This window comes from Pseudophryne corroboree, chromosome 1 (genome assembly GCF_028390025.1).
Source record: "Pseudophryne corroboree isolate aPseCor3 chromosome 1, aPseCor3.hap2, whole genome shotgun sequence".
NCBI lineage: Eukaryota > Metazoa > Chordata > Amphibia > Anura > Myobatrachidae > Pseudophryne > Pseudophryne corroboree.
Genome location: NC_086444.1, coordinates 199,907,225 through 199,921,990, shown reverse-complemented (window position 1 = coordinate 199,921,990; position 14,766 = coordinate 199,907,225). Strand labels below are relative to the sequence as shown.

The 14,766-nt window shown below is 39.5% G+C and overlaps 1 long non-coding RNA gene across 3 annotated transcripts in view; it reads right to left on the bottom strand.

The window, feature by feature from the left end:
* The window catches only part of LOC135060861 (uncharacterized), a 75,846-nt gene that overhangs the window by 53,924 nt on the left and 7,156 nt on the right, over positions 1-14,766 (bottom strand). For 2 of the 3 annotated variants that reach the window (XR_010247266.1, XR_010247272.1), the window contains exon 2: positions 1,987-2,154. The exons of the other annotated variant lie outside the window; for it this stretch is intronic. This is a non-coding gene — a long non-coding RNA (uncharacterized LOC135060861). The remainder of the gene's footprint in view (positions 1-1,986; positions 2,155-14,766) is intronic. 3 annotated transcript variants of the gene reach the window in all.

Sequence of the window (14,766 nt, the reverse complement as noted above, 5' to 3'; positions counted from 1 at the left end):
AAACCCTATGCGTTTTGTCCTAAAAAGGACGACTTAAGAGGTAAAGATCAAAGACCATCTATAAGGAGGGTGTACAATAATTTCCTTGTCACATCGGGTAATTTGTTAAACCAGACTGATGGTGGACTTCAGATTCCATAAGATAATGGAAGGATGAATGTGTTTTGTCCTTAAACGGACATAGGAGGTAATTCTGAGTTGATCGCAGCAGCAAGTTTGTTAGCAATTGGGCAAAACCATGTGCACTGCAGGGGAGGCAGATATAACATTTGCAGAGAGAGTTAGATTTGGGTGGGTTATTTTATTTCTGTGCAGGGTAAATACTGGCTGCTTTATTTTTACACTGCTATTTAGATTTCAGTTTGAACACACCCCACCCAAATCTAACTCTCTCTGCACATGTTATATCTGCCTCCCCTGCAGTGCACATGGTTTTGCCCAACTGCCAACAAAATTGCTGCTGCGATCAACTCAGAATTAGGCCCATAATCCCGTTACTAGACTGTTGTAAGAGAAGAAACATTTGTAAAATCCATATAGCCTAAAGGTATACAACATGCACAAATGATGTATTCTTAAACAGCTTTATCGGTAGTAAAATGGAGTGGACCCCTCAATGGAATTGTAAAAAAAAAAAAAACTGGTTCTTTTACCTGAGTGAAATACAGCAGAGGTGTGTCTTTGAGCTGAAGACCAGAACACACCTCTGCTGTATTCACTAAGGAAAAGAACCAGTTTTTTAGTTACAATTCCATTGAGGGGGTCCACGGAAAAGAACCAGACGTTAATCTATAGCTCCATTGAGGGGTCCTCTCCATTTTACTACAGATAAAGCTGTTTAAGGATATACCATATATTTTACAAAAGTTTCTTCTCTTACAACGATCTAGTAATGGGATCGTGTCCATATAGGGAAAAACACATTCATTCTTTCACTACCTTATGGAATCTGAAGTCCACATCGGTCTGGTTTAAAATTATTGTATCCCTCCTTATAGATGGTCTTTGATGTTTAAGTCCTTTTTAGGACAAAACATGTAGGGTTTTACCAACATATAGTTCACAGTCCAAATTCAGTGAGAACCCTTCTGAGATCCCACACCAGAACCGGGTGGAGGGAGGCCATTGTTAAGGGGGGTACTCACGGAGCGATCGCTGCTTAAAATCTAAGTAATCTGAGATTAGATTTTAAGCATGATCGCTCCGTGTGTACCGCCCACAGCGATAGCGATGCGCAGCCCCATGCTTCGCTATCGCTGATGCTAGATTGGCCTGCATGCAGGCCAATCTAGCAGGTCGCTCATTTCACCCGCTGGGTGAAACGAGCGCCCCTGTCTCCCCCCATACGCTCAGCACACATCTCTCCCGCATCGGCCAGTGAGTACTGGCCTTTACATTCTCTCCTGTATTGGATGTGACCATTTAAAAAAAACAAAAAACTTAAGGGTGTAAAACTATTACTTCACTTAATTTTTAAAAATTGTAAAATTGATTTAGAACTGAAAATAAATTGCTATCTTTTACTGATTGGCCATTTGGCTCTCTGTTTTGGGTGAATTTCTCGTAAATGGGTATTTTCACAGGACTACCTCCCACCACTGTTGGAATACAAGGGTCAGGATTACTGGATCTTATTGTCAAAATAAAATAAGAAGAAGAACAAGAATTTGTATTTCCTCCTCTCATTTATACTCTACTAATAAGTACATTAAATTAATGGTAATTCTAATGTGAACATTGAAAATTAGATATAATCTATCTCTATCATAGACTAGCGCACTCTGGAATTGTTTTGTGTTTGAGATAGATAGATATATATATATATATATATATATATATAGTTAGAAAGAAAAACTGCGGCACTCAGGGACTTGTAATTATGTGAAAATGTATTAAAAATACATAGCAAAATACATCTAACGTTTCGGGGTGTCTAACCCCTTTGTCAAGATGTGAAAGAGTGAGAACTGTGATAATGTTACTTACCTATAAGGAGAGGAAGCCCGCCAAACCACCAGAGTGCGGCCGCCCGTGATCCCGGTGCGCGGCCTGAGCGGCACTGTGTGATGACGTACGCGTGCGGCTCGGGATGACGAAGCTGCTCTGTTGCTAAGCAGCAGTCGGGACGCCGTAACCGAAGTGTCTGTGCGTAACCTGGACACAATAACAGAAATCAGAGTGACTGGAATACCACATACACCCTAGAGAGACATGCTAATAGTATCTTATAGAGCAAAAGTGATGTATACAGAGGCGACCTGTACTATTAGTGAAAGATAAGGAACTGGAAAAAGATGGACATGCTAAGTAAAGACCCTATGATTATACATGGGCAGGCATGCAGCATACAGGACCGTGGGACAAGCCAAACGCCACTGTAATCGGGAAGGGTGGAAAGAGAGGAAGGGAACAAGGTGGAACAATAAGGATAAATCATTAAAAGGAACTAGAAGAGGAAGGCCAGGGCCAAAACTAGTGTCCACCACATTCCAACTGTTCTTGTCATAATGAGTGCTGAATTTTTGGAAAATTATCCAAAGATACTCCACACTATTTGTTCGTTAAGTCCATCCGGCTGGGTGGTGTTGAGTCTGAAGATCCAGGAGGTCTCCCTGCGAAGGAGTAGACCCTCCCGATCCCCCCCTCGAAGGGATTTCGGAACATGGTCAATGATGACGTGCTTGAGATCGGATAAGCGGTGCCTTGCTTCATAAAAATGTCTGGCCACCGATTGTTCTGAAGGACTCCCAGCGAGGGCCGCCTTAATTGCAGAGCGGTGTAAGGCCATGCGTTCCCGTAAAGATCTGATAGTCTTGCCCACGTAGCATAAGCCACATGGGCAAGTAATCAGGTAAATGATGTAGGTAGAGGTGCAGGTTACCACATGACGTATAATGATCTTTTTGCCTGTCAAAGGTACAGTGAAGGTGGAGCCCGTCAGCATATGGCTGCAAGTTGTGCAGCCCAGGCAGCGATTGCAACCTGGCTTCTTGATCAGGAATGAGTCCTTTTGGGACCGGATGGGGAGGCTGGAAATGTCGGTGTGTACTACCAAGTCCTTGATGTTGCGACCTCTTCTGTAACACATTATTGGGGACTTGTGCTTGAAAGGGAGGTGTGGGTCGGAAGATACAATTGGCCAAAGAGCTCTATTTGCTCTATTTAATACCACACTAGAGGTATCGAACGTAGTGGTCCAAGCAATTCTGTTGTCGGTGGACCTTATCTTGGTTTGTAATAGACTGGAGCGGGGTAACTGTAGTACCTCCCTTTTAATAGCTTCCAGTGCAGTACATTCGTATCCTCTGGCGATGAATTTTAGAACCATCTTGTCCAATTCCTCCTCCAAGAGGACAGGTTGGCTGTTGATTCGGGCTACTCTCATCATTTGGGATCTAGGAAGACCTAGCTTCAGAGATCGCGGATGGTGGCTGTTAGCCCGCAGGAGAGTGTTTTTGTCGGTGGGCTTGTTGTATATGCTGGTCTGTAGACTCCCCGCCTTGATGGCGACCTGGACATCCAGATAATTGATAAATGACGTAAACCATTGATAGGTGATTTTAAGTGTCGAGGGTCTGTCATTGATGGATTCCAACAGGGACTTCAAGGCTGGTTCACCCCCTGTCCAAATGATGAACAGGTCGTCTATGTACCTGGTGAATAATGTTATGTACCGGGCGATGGACTGATCCTGGAGAAACATGAGAGCCTCTTCCTCGAACATACGTTGGCATATGACGGTGCCACGTTACTTCCCATCGCACACCCGGTTCTTTGTTATATATATATATATGTATCTCAAACAAATACTCTCCTTCTGCTCTAATGGATTACTCCACTTAATACGATCACTGTAATTGATACAAAGGCAATTTATAGATGCAGCCTAATTCGACTAAGTTCCCTGTTAGGAGGAACTAAGTGTAAGAATATGTAACAATAGAAGAATTGGCACCAAGGGGTTGTGTCAACACCCAATATTAAACAAAACCCTTAATCAGTTTCATAATTTAAAACATAATAATAACATGTTCCATCATAAAAATTTATTAAAACAACACAATGACAAATTAAATGTCAGTACTTATAGAGAGGAGGTGTGTTGTTCCACACTTATAACAACACAACTTTAAGAGTTGAAGACAATTGCAGGTAATTCTCTACAGTCTCCTCCTTCTCCTTAATGTTGATTCGGAGATAACATCACAATAAAGATAACCCAACGCGTTTCATCTGATTCCAAGACTTCATCAGGGGTACATCTCAACTGCCTGGTAAGTATAGTCATTAAACGGATAACATGACTTGACAAATTATTCATGCGTGCTTGATGAAAGACCCCATATGTCACTGGGACTTTCTGTTGGACAATCAGTCAGGCCTTGTAGTATGACTACTCGCATATGAAAATTCAGATACTCAGGTACAGAGGAAAATCGCTTAGGTAGGGAACCCTCTGAAAATTTGCAAGGAAAGCCCAGTATCTGTGCACAGATCTGTGGACACAGGCAGTCCAGGACACAGGCTCTGGAACTGCTTCTGAGGAAGGATTACGATCCGAAACGCGTTTCTCTTTTGTGTGCCCCATAAAAAGGCTGGTTATTGTTTGTTGGTGGTGACCCATTTGTCTGGATCCCGGTTCCGGAGCCTGTGTCCTGGACTGCCTGTGTCCATCTGGGTGACTCTACGCCGAGCTGCAGTTTATGCCAGTGGGGATACATTTATGTGCACTTATTCGTCTTTTTATTGTAAGTGTGATGTACTATTGAACCTATGTTTTGGTGTACCCCTTTATGAGCTATTTGAGCTCTCTTGAATATATGAAAGGGGGACACCATTTATTGCAGGTCCTGCTGAGAAAGAAGTAAATTCTGATCTATGTGGTCCTGTTCTATCCATGTGAAAAACGGTACTATATAAAATATTTCTGTTCACCTATTGGTGCTTAGTGGTGGAATTGGGCATTATTGGAGCGTTTGAAATCTATGTATCAATTTCCTTGAACACGATTTCTACCCGGAGCAGCAGGTGAGGCAGCCATGTTGGCTGCACTGCTTTGGTTACAATGTGTGAATAAGCACTACATGGATATGAGACATACAAGGATAAAATAAACAGTGAACAGGATACCCATTGCATAAATAATCTGGTGTGTTGCTTATCCTGCCCTTGGCAGTACCAGGCAGGGCACCATCTAGGGCACACTACATGGGTTACAGTGGGGTAGGATGAGACAGTCACAGAAGTGTACCATGTAGTGGGAAATACAGAGAAACGGAAAGGAACAGTTGAGCTGGAGTCTATGATGTGGCAGTATCAGCATAGGGCATTTAGAAATGCAACTACATTAAAACAGATATAAATTATAGTTTTAGATTAATATGCTGCAAATGACATAGAGTAGAATGCCAGTGGGCAGCATAATGGTGAGTAATATGAACGTTCATAGAAGCAGAGTCCAAACTATAACAGTGGGTGAAGATTTGGGGAGTGAGGGGAGGAGGAGACACAATAATAATAATAATAATAATAATTTTATTTATATAGCGCTCTTTCTCCAGCAGGACTCAAGGCGCTTTACAGACATAAAAAAACAATGCACATAATACAGACTATTTAAGTAAGTCAGCAATAGATAAGCCACACAGACATAATAAAAGAAAACCTTAAGCACACATAGGGTAGGGGACAAGCATTTAGTAGAAGAATAAAACATGTTAAAAATGGATTGCGTATGGGTGACCGGCAGTTGGGATACAGAGGGGGGGAACTAGCGCAACAAAGCCCCTTGGTGGCCCGCACAGGTTCTGTTACCACTCTCATAGGCAAACACAGGGGGGGGGTTTCTGGTTGCCCAGAAACCACCCTCCTCTTGTCAATTGGCTCAAATGATGACAACAATGGCATGGTATATAATATGATTACTAGAACTGCAGCCACATTATGTAGTTTAAGAGACAGAGCAGAGCTGCTGCACATGTCCAGTGATAGCAGCTTCTTCTACCACATTTGCTGTATGTGTGGACATGAGGTCTCAATCAGTGCACTGGACCAGAGAGTAGCTACCAGGAAGAGGAGACAGGAGCCTCCCACCATGAGGTGGGAGAATGTGTGCTTAGAAAGTTCAGTACTGGTTCAATTATGTATGTGTATTTATTTATTATAGTATGTTTAACCTTTTCCCGACCACTTATTTATATTATTTAAATATAGTTGATACAGCCTATACTATAGACAAACTATAGTGTTAAATATTAATACTGCATTCCATACAGTATCCAGCATATAAAAAAACATTGTTTACATTAATGTCCAGGGTTGTTACTGGGTTCTTCTACCGTTCCCCTAGACTCCCGCACTTGCTACAATGTTCTGCAGAGTAGGAGATTGTGGACTGGATTTGGAAACCCCCTTCCATAAATCCTGCATTTGCCACTGACTCTATGGGTGTTGTGGACACCCACAAGTGTGAATAGCCCCTGTCACTCCGCATGCCGACTGTCGGGATTTCACCACCCGTGCAGGATTCCAGCGTCGGTCTAGTAACCGGCGGTCTCCCGAATGCTGGTCGCATAACCGATTCCCGTTAAAAATAAGATATGTATGTCAAAGTTCAAATCCAGTTCCAGTACTCCGCGTCCACTGTGTTAGGTACTGCTGTTTGTCAATGCAAATATCTAATCAGCTAATCAAGTGAAGCAACTCAGTGCATAAATGCATGCATACATGGCCAAGAGGTGCAGTTGTTCTTCAGACCAAACACCAGAATGGGGAAGAAATGGTGTCTAAGCAACCATGAAATGATTGTCCGTGCCAGACAAAGTGGATTGGGAAGTTGTCATCTTGTCATTAAACAGTATGGGGACACCAGATCGCATACACTATTATGTGGACAAGTACTTGTTATGGTGTCTACCTTCCAATGTCCCCATACTGCTTGTTACCATTGTGATAGTCTATGACATCTATGTATGCTGGTGGTTTGAGTGTCTCAGAAATGGCTGATCTGAGATTTTCACACACAACATTCTCTAGAGTTTATGAAGAATTGTGCGCAAAGCAAAAGACACTGAGTGACTGGCAGCTCTGTGGATGAAAACCACTTGAGAATGCCCAGACTTGTTGATGCTGACTAGAAGTCAACAGTAACTTAAATAACCATGCATTACCACAGTAGTATACAGAAGTGCAATTCTTTAATAACCATATGTCAACCCTTGTAGCGGGAGGGCTACTGCAGCTGCCTTCTTATCAGCTAAGACCAGGATACTGAGGCTATAGTGGGCACAAGCTCACCAAAACCGGGCATTTGAAGATTGGAAAAAGTCACCTACTGATGAATCTGTATTTGTGCTGCGACATGGAGATGGTAAAGTCAGAATTTGCCGTAAACACAATTTATCTGTGTGGATCCATTCAACTTTGAGACAATGGATCAGATTGTAATGGTGTGGGGAATGTTTTCTTGGTAAACTTAGGTCTCGTTAATACCATTTGAGCATTGATTAGATGCCGCAACCCATCTGAGTATTGTTGTGATCCTGAGCATCTATAGCCATATTCTTCATATGTTCTAATGGCTACTTCCATCAGGATAACCCGCCATGTCATAAAGTACATGTAGTCTCAATCTGGGCCACAAACAGTGTGCACCAATCGTCTGATCTCATTCCAATAGAGCACCTTTGGAATATTGTGGAGTGGGAGATTTTTAGTATGAATGTGCAGTAGATACATCTGCAGCAACTGTGTAATACTGTCAGGGACCAGAATCTCTAATTAATGTTTTCAGCATCTTCAGTTCAGGCCATGAAGAATTCAGGCTGTATGGGGGAAAATGGGGTTTGTACCTGTTACTCTGAAGGTGTACCTAATAAAGTAATAAATAAACTTTCTTTATTCATGTTTCACAGTTTCTTCTCACTTTCCTACCATTAAATATGTATCCATATCTTCCACATAGTTATCCCCCTCTTATCATATTTCACCATCCAGCTCTAAGATCTCAAATTATCTTTACTTATTTCTGCAGACCCATCATATTTTTCACTCCATCATCTCTTCTTACATATGTCTCTACCTGGCTGCAGAAATGACATTGCAATAAGCATTCAAGCTCTGACCAGTACAAAGGCAGAACTCTGGGAGGCAACGGAGTCATCTGCCGCCGGGCTCCTGCTCTGAAGGGGGGCACTTCTCCTCCCATTCTGTGACACCATTGAATTAAGTTAATTGATAGCTGTCGCTGTCTTTTCAGTAGCCGACTTCCTCACTGGTCCCTGCACCTATTAATCACACCCTCTTTATTATACTGAATATACACATTTTACAAGTGTCATACCCAGGATTAGAAACCACAACCTATTACACTGGAAGCAGGCACCTTACTGATGAAGCTGTTTGCTCCTGTATAGGAAATATGAGAATTTAACTATATGAAGATACTTCTCTGACAATTACACGTAACTTCATATAGTTAGAATTCTCATGCTTCCTCTACAGGAGCAAATAACTCCCATCAGTAAAGTGTCTACACACACACACACACACACACACGCACACGCACACATATATATATATATATATATATATATATATACACACGCACACATACATATATTTATCTTAATATAGGAAATAGGGGGGCACCAATATTTATCTTGCCTCCGGGAAACTGTGACAAACTTACGCCACTGGACCAGTAGCATCATTTAGAGCATGATTGGAGCTAATACAAACTTTCTCTCCTCATCTGTGTGGAGGTAAAACTACATTATGTGGATATTGTTGCTAGTCCCTTGGGAAATCTGCAGATATTTTGGAGAGGTTGTGTTTCAAAGTCTTTTCCTTTGCTCAGATGCACTGGGGGATTTCTTTGGCTTGTGTCCTAGCCCCTCTATTTTACAACCTACAGTATGCATATATTATTGCACATAATCAGGGAGGAAGTATGGTCCTGGGACTGTGATGTGTGTTCTGAAATCAAACAGAACTGGCTGAGGTTCTGAAACAGAAAACTTGCCGCCTGCTCCTCCATTGAGATAGTAAACCCCAGGAGTGGTTGGTTTGAAGGCTGCTAATTCTTCTTCTGTCTCCAATTGTCAAATATTTAAATCCGTCCTCCGTTCCTTCCCAGGCCAATTTAGAGGCGTAAACAGGATAATAAATAAGGTTACTATTGCTATTTTGAATCCTGAAATTCGTTTAGAAAGAAACAAATTATTTCAAAGTCTTTATGCTTAAGACTTCACACCACCTATAGAAAGTGAGGTCACTGGATTGAGATTATAAAGACCCTATGCATTTGAGCCCTCAAATCAAAGTGTCTACACTATGCTACAGAGCTTTAGTGGAACTACAACTCCCATTATTACATGCAGTTGATATTGGGACTTGTAGTTCCACCATAGCTGGAAAAATAAACAGTTTAATAATAAGATCTGTTTAATAATGTATTATATTAGTGAGCTTTGTTAAATTAGCTATCATTAGATTACAGTGTATAACATTAAAATACAGGTTAATTAATGGTCACAGAATCAGAATATAAGGAATCAGCTGATTTTCAGATAATGTATATAATTGTTCTTCAACAAAGGTATATCGCTGTGTGGGATATATTCATCAAAGTGTTCTATTATAGTAATAAACAGTTGTCATGTCACATTGTTACAAATGTAGAGTATGGGGTTATTGATTGCAGAGGCTTGTTGAGGAAATAGTACATTTTCCACCATTGATGTTCTCGTAGTGATGTCTCTGAGAGTCAGGGATGTGTCAAGAGCCTTGTTACATTTCATCTCTGTAGGGCTCTTGTACCTATGAAAGAAAGTAGTGGAACTGCTGCGGTGACCCTGACAGCCATCTGCACCGCAAACTCAAGGACATAACAGAAATATATTATTCAGAAATGAGCTATCAGCGACGCTAAACCGCTGCATTTCTGAGTATCACGGGCAAAACTCGCCAAATGTACGCGACATTTAAATGTATGATAGATTGCTAGGAAACCTTCATCATTGTGATGGGACACCAGTCCCACCAGCTACTAACCATCCAGTGACTGGCAGAGTATAGACGTATTGTGGGGCAGATGGAGTATAGGTGGTGGGTGCTATTTGGGGATTCATTAGAACTTTATTTGGGGGATTTTTGTTGTTGTTTTCCCGCCATTGTGCGCTCATAACGCAATTTACACTTTTTGTTCACGTTTTCATTGCTTGTGTTTCTGAGTATTTCACTAGATCAGTGACAGCCCTTTATTTGCATAATTATATTCTATGGTCTGAAGAGACAACTAACCCCCAAATTTCATGGGTCAGCAGCCGGCAACAATCAATGTTTTATCACGTATGCTAAGCAAAACCTAAGGAGCTATATGAAGTTTCTTAGGAAGTTTTACCCCCTTCTCCTCCTTACTCCTGGCCAATATAAAGATTCTGTGCTCGATGAATGAATGAACAATCTCTCGGAGGCTTAGTGTGAGCCCCAGTCTGTTTGAAGGCAAACTAGAGATTATCACTGGGGGCCACAGACACATCAATGTGGATTTAGAGATGAAGGATGAGCATTGCATGTATGGTCTACGGATAATGTGCAGACACCGCACTCATGGGGGTGAGAGCAAAACATACAGGGATTCCCTTATAGATCCATGAGATGTGTATGTGTCTACTTCTATTACATTACACCAAGTTAAGGGGTGTGTGTATAAAGAAATACTGTATATATATATATATATATATATATACACACACACACACACACACACACACACACACACACACACATATATATGTATATGTGTGTGTGTTTATATTTACACACAAGGGGACCATCCTATTACCACTCTGTGTCGTATTTATTGTCCAGTTGCTGCGTCTCTAGCATTTTTATTTGTATTTTAAGGCTGGTAGAATCTGGTTTATCTCAATCTAATTTTTACTTTTTTTTTAAAAAACAGATATATATTGTATAAAGCACAGTAAATATAGGACGCGGGTATACATACTACAGCAGGAGTGTTGCATATACCCGGTGCATGTGAAACAATTATTTACAAAGAATAACCTGCATATAGGTATCAGTTGATGGCGCAAGGTGTTTGTTAAGCTTACGTACATCCACTGCCATTACAAAAAAATAACATGCAAAGCATTGTGTATGTGCACAATAATTAAAAGTTTTGAGACATTACCCTAAATACATCAAACTTTTTGTGATCTATCAAGGGACATTTAAACATTGTTATATTTCTATAACAAACTGTCGCACATGGCAACAAACCACCTCAATTATTCGTACAGTTAGTAGGGCAATAACCGTAATATAAATATATGTGTGTGTTTGTTTTTGTGTGTGTGTGTGTGTGTGTGTGTATGTATATATATATAGATATATATATATATGTTTGTGTGTGTGTGTGTATATATATATATATATATATAAAATTAATTGTGTATATCTATCTATCTATCTATCTATCTATCTATCTATCTATCTATGTGTGTATATATATATATATATATATATATATATATACACTCACGATTGTGCCTATTTATCTACTTTTGTGTGTGTGTATATATATATATATATATATATATATATATATATATATATATATATAGAGAGAGAGAGAGAGAGAGAGTAATACACTGTGCATATCCATATGTGAGCAGTAAGAAGCGCATCAACATACCACATAACAACCGCATAGCATTTCACAGAAATGACAGGATGGCTCCACTGTGACAGTTATAAGGTCAGAGATTATTTTAAGGAGTTTTTATTCTCACAACAGAGGCTGCATTGCCATAAATTACACAGTACTATGCTTGCTAATCATGTTTCAAAATCAGTTTCATGTAGAAAGTAAAAAATGATTGTATTATCATTGAAATTAAAAATATTTATATCTATCTGCAATCCGTAACGTTTACTGCTTGTTATTCAATGGTTTGCTTTTCAGTTACTTAAACCAAAGTGAAGGTGATGCATAAAATCATTGTATCGCAGGGATATTCTGACTTATAATGTCGGTTGAAGTCTATCAGATTGTATTTGATTCATAGTTTATTTCTTGTAATGTGTTAGACATATACGTTTTTCTATCTAAAAAAATATTTATGGATTACAAGAGAAACTGTGTTTGTAAATTGACGCTGGAAGCATTTCTTGCTATACTGTATATCGGTAAATATAAGAAAGGCTGCAATCACCGCCCTATACCATATGGGGAGACAGGTGAATGTAATATTCCTTTCCATACACCAGTAGCAGTAACAGGTAGTTCATGATGGGAAAAACTGGTAAACTATAAAAGCAAAACAAAAAAACAAAAATAAATATTCAGTTCTGTCGGAATAATTGTCCAATATAATTGATATATTCCAAGTTTAATATGTAATTTATTTCAATAGATAGCATTATTGTGTGGAGGTAGCACAGTTTGTGTAATTCATACCAAATAGGCAAAGGTTCATAAAATGCACTTGCCAGATAAGTCTGTGGGATATAAGTGTGTTATTAACTTCTATTACTATAAAACAATATATATATTAGATGATTAAGAATAAACACACACACACACACACACACACACACACACACACACACACACACACACACACACACACACACACACACACACGTTGTGATCAGTGAGTCTCATCTCATGCATGTGCAAGTGAAAGGTAACACTAGCTGTAGGGCATACTGCCTGATCCCTATGATCACTAGGAGGCAGCATGTCAGTTCCAGGTAACACCCAGCTGGGACAGTGACTCCCTCAGAGCACAGCACCATGGACAGCGCTTGGTGGAGTGTTCGCTGAAGTCATAATACAAACTTCTATGAATACGTTGTGAAGCTGCATGCAGTGTGGATGACTGAGCATGTTTCAGAGCACATCCTCAGACTTGGTGTCTGTAAAGATGCTGGCTGCAGGGATCTGATGCTGTGTGAGCTACTGATACAGAGCACATAGGATGCAGCAGCCCCCCCCCCCCCCCCTCCCTTTATGTGACCCTTCCCCTGCTGTATAATTGTGTGAGGAGCCTGCAGCTAGAGCAGGTAGCACACATACACCTGGGCTGCTGGGAGGCCAGATCTGCCATGTGAAATTTGATGAGCTGTAGTCAATCTAGACAGCTCGTTAATTACAGCCACTGGGGAGCAGCAGCAATAAGTCCAACCTCTGCTAAAGATCCTGCCAGAAACTCCAGCAGCAGCAGCAGCAGCAGCACCGACAACCTGAGCTACTTCCTAACCCACCCTTACACTGCCGGGCCAAAACGGAGTGGAATAGGATGCTGGTCACCACAGGCAATTAGTGGGTTAAATAGAGCCGGTTTGAAGACTCAGTCACTCAATGCTGGGTCATAATTCCTACATTTATTTGTTTGATATGCCGAATGGAAGAGACTTATTTCCCCAATTAACAGTCGTGATAATTCCTCCTTTGTTATCTATAAATATGCACATATGTCCTAATAATCTTGATCACACAGTCCGCTCCCCCGGATATGTCTAGGTACTTTTTTTATCTTCATCTTTTAACAACATTAGAAGTTCCTCTTATTTAGAAATTGCATTATAAAATAATTTCCTCCCTTTCGTTGCCAAATATTAAAATTAAATGTATAGTTTATTAAGCTCGAATTATAATATTTAACGAATAATTCTGACTATTACATTATAAAAGTATAATAGATTATTATATAAAATAGTGTTCTAACACTAAATTGCAGTTGGTAATGCATCAAATGGCAATAGTCTGTGAAAAGTTGTTGGGAACCTGTTAAAAGTAAATTAAAATTATTTTATCGATGCGGATTGACAGAATTTTTAGGAAGTTTGTTTAAAAGATTATTATTTTTTCTTATTATTAACATTTGCGTGCAATATTGTATCCGTTGTGAACCCAAATAAACGCAATCGGCACAAGCATTCCAATTGTTAGAATTATTTGTTTTACATTATTATTATTTCTTGATTATTTGTTGTGCTTTAATTTGCTACGTTGACGATTTGCAACACCCACGTACAAAGGTATTCGTTATTTTATAATTTAAAAGCCTCCCGATTTTATTTTTATTATCGTTAATAACTTAATATGTACAGTATATACAGTGATATTAGTTTAAGATAACTGTGTGATTCATACATGTCTCGAATACTCATTAGTGAATCGCAGAAATGACACTACTATAGTAGAAAATACTTTATATGTATTGTTGTTACTAATATACATTTTGAAGTTCTTGAAACAGTGTGGTCCCTGTGTAACAGCTGAACTGCGTGTGCTAAGGGGATTCAAAATTAGGAAACTGTGTCCATCGTATGTAGCAAATACAAAAGTGTCAGATCTATTACTTTGTTGCATAAAATCAATACTTGTTTAAACAGTTGCCCTGGGCCTATGAGACAAGCAATAATGGATTTACTTATCAAATGTAATGTGTTTAAATGGTTTCATTACATATGTTTACGCAGAACAGGTAAACAATGAAGAATATTTACTAAGAATACAAATGTTTTCAATAACTAGAATGTACTGGAGTTTTTTTGATAGTACAAAGTACAATTGCTGTCTAGCCATGAAGAATATATATTTTTAAAAGGAAACACAAAACAAACAAACAAACAAACAAACAAACAAACAAACAAACAAACATACTGTTATCAGACAGACTGTAAGGCATTATAAAATGTTATATATATATATATATATATATATATATATATATTTATTTAATTTGTACT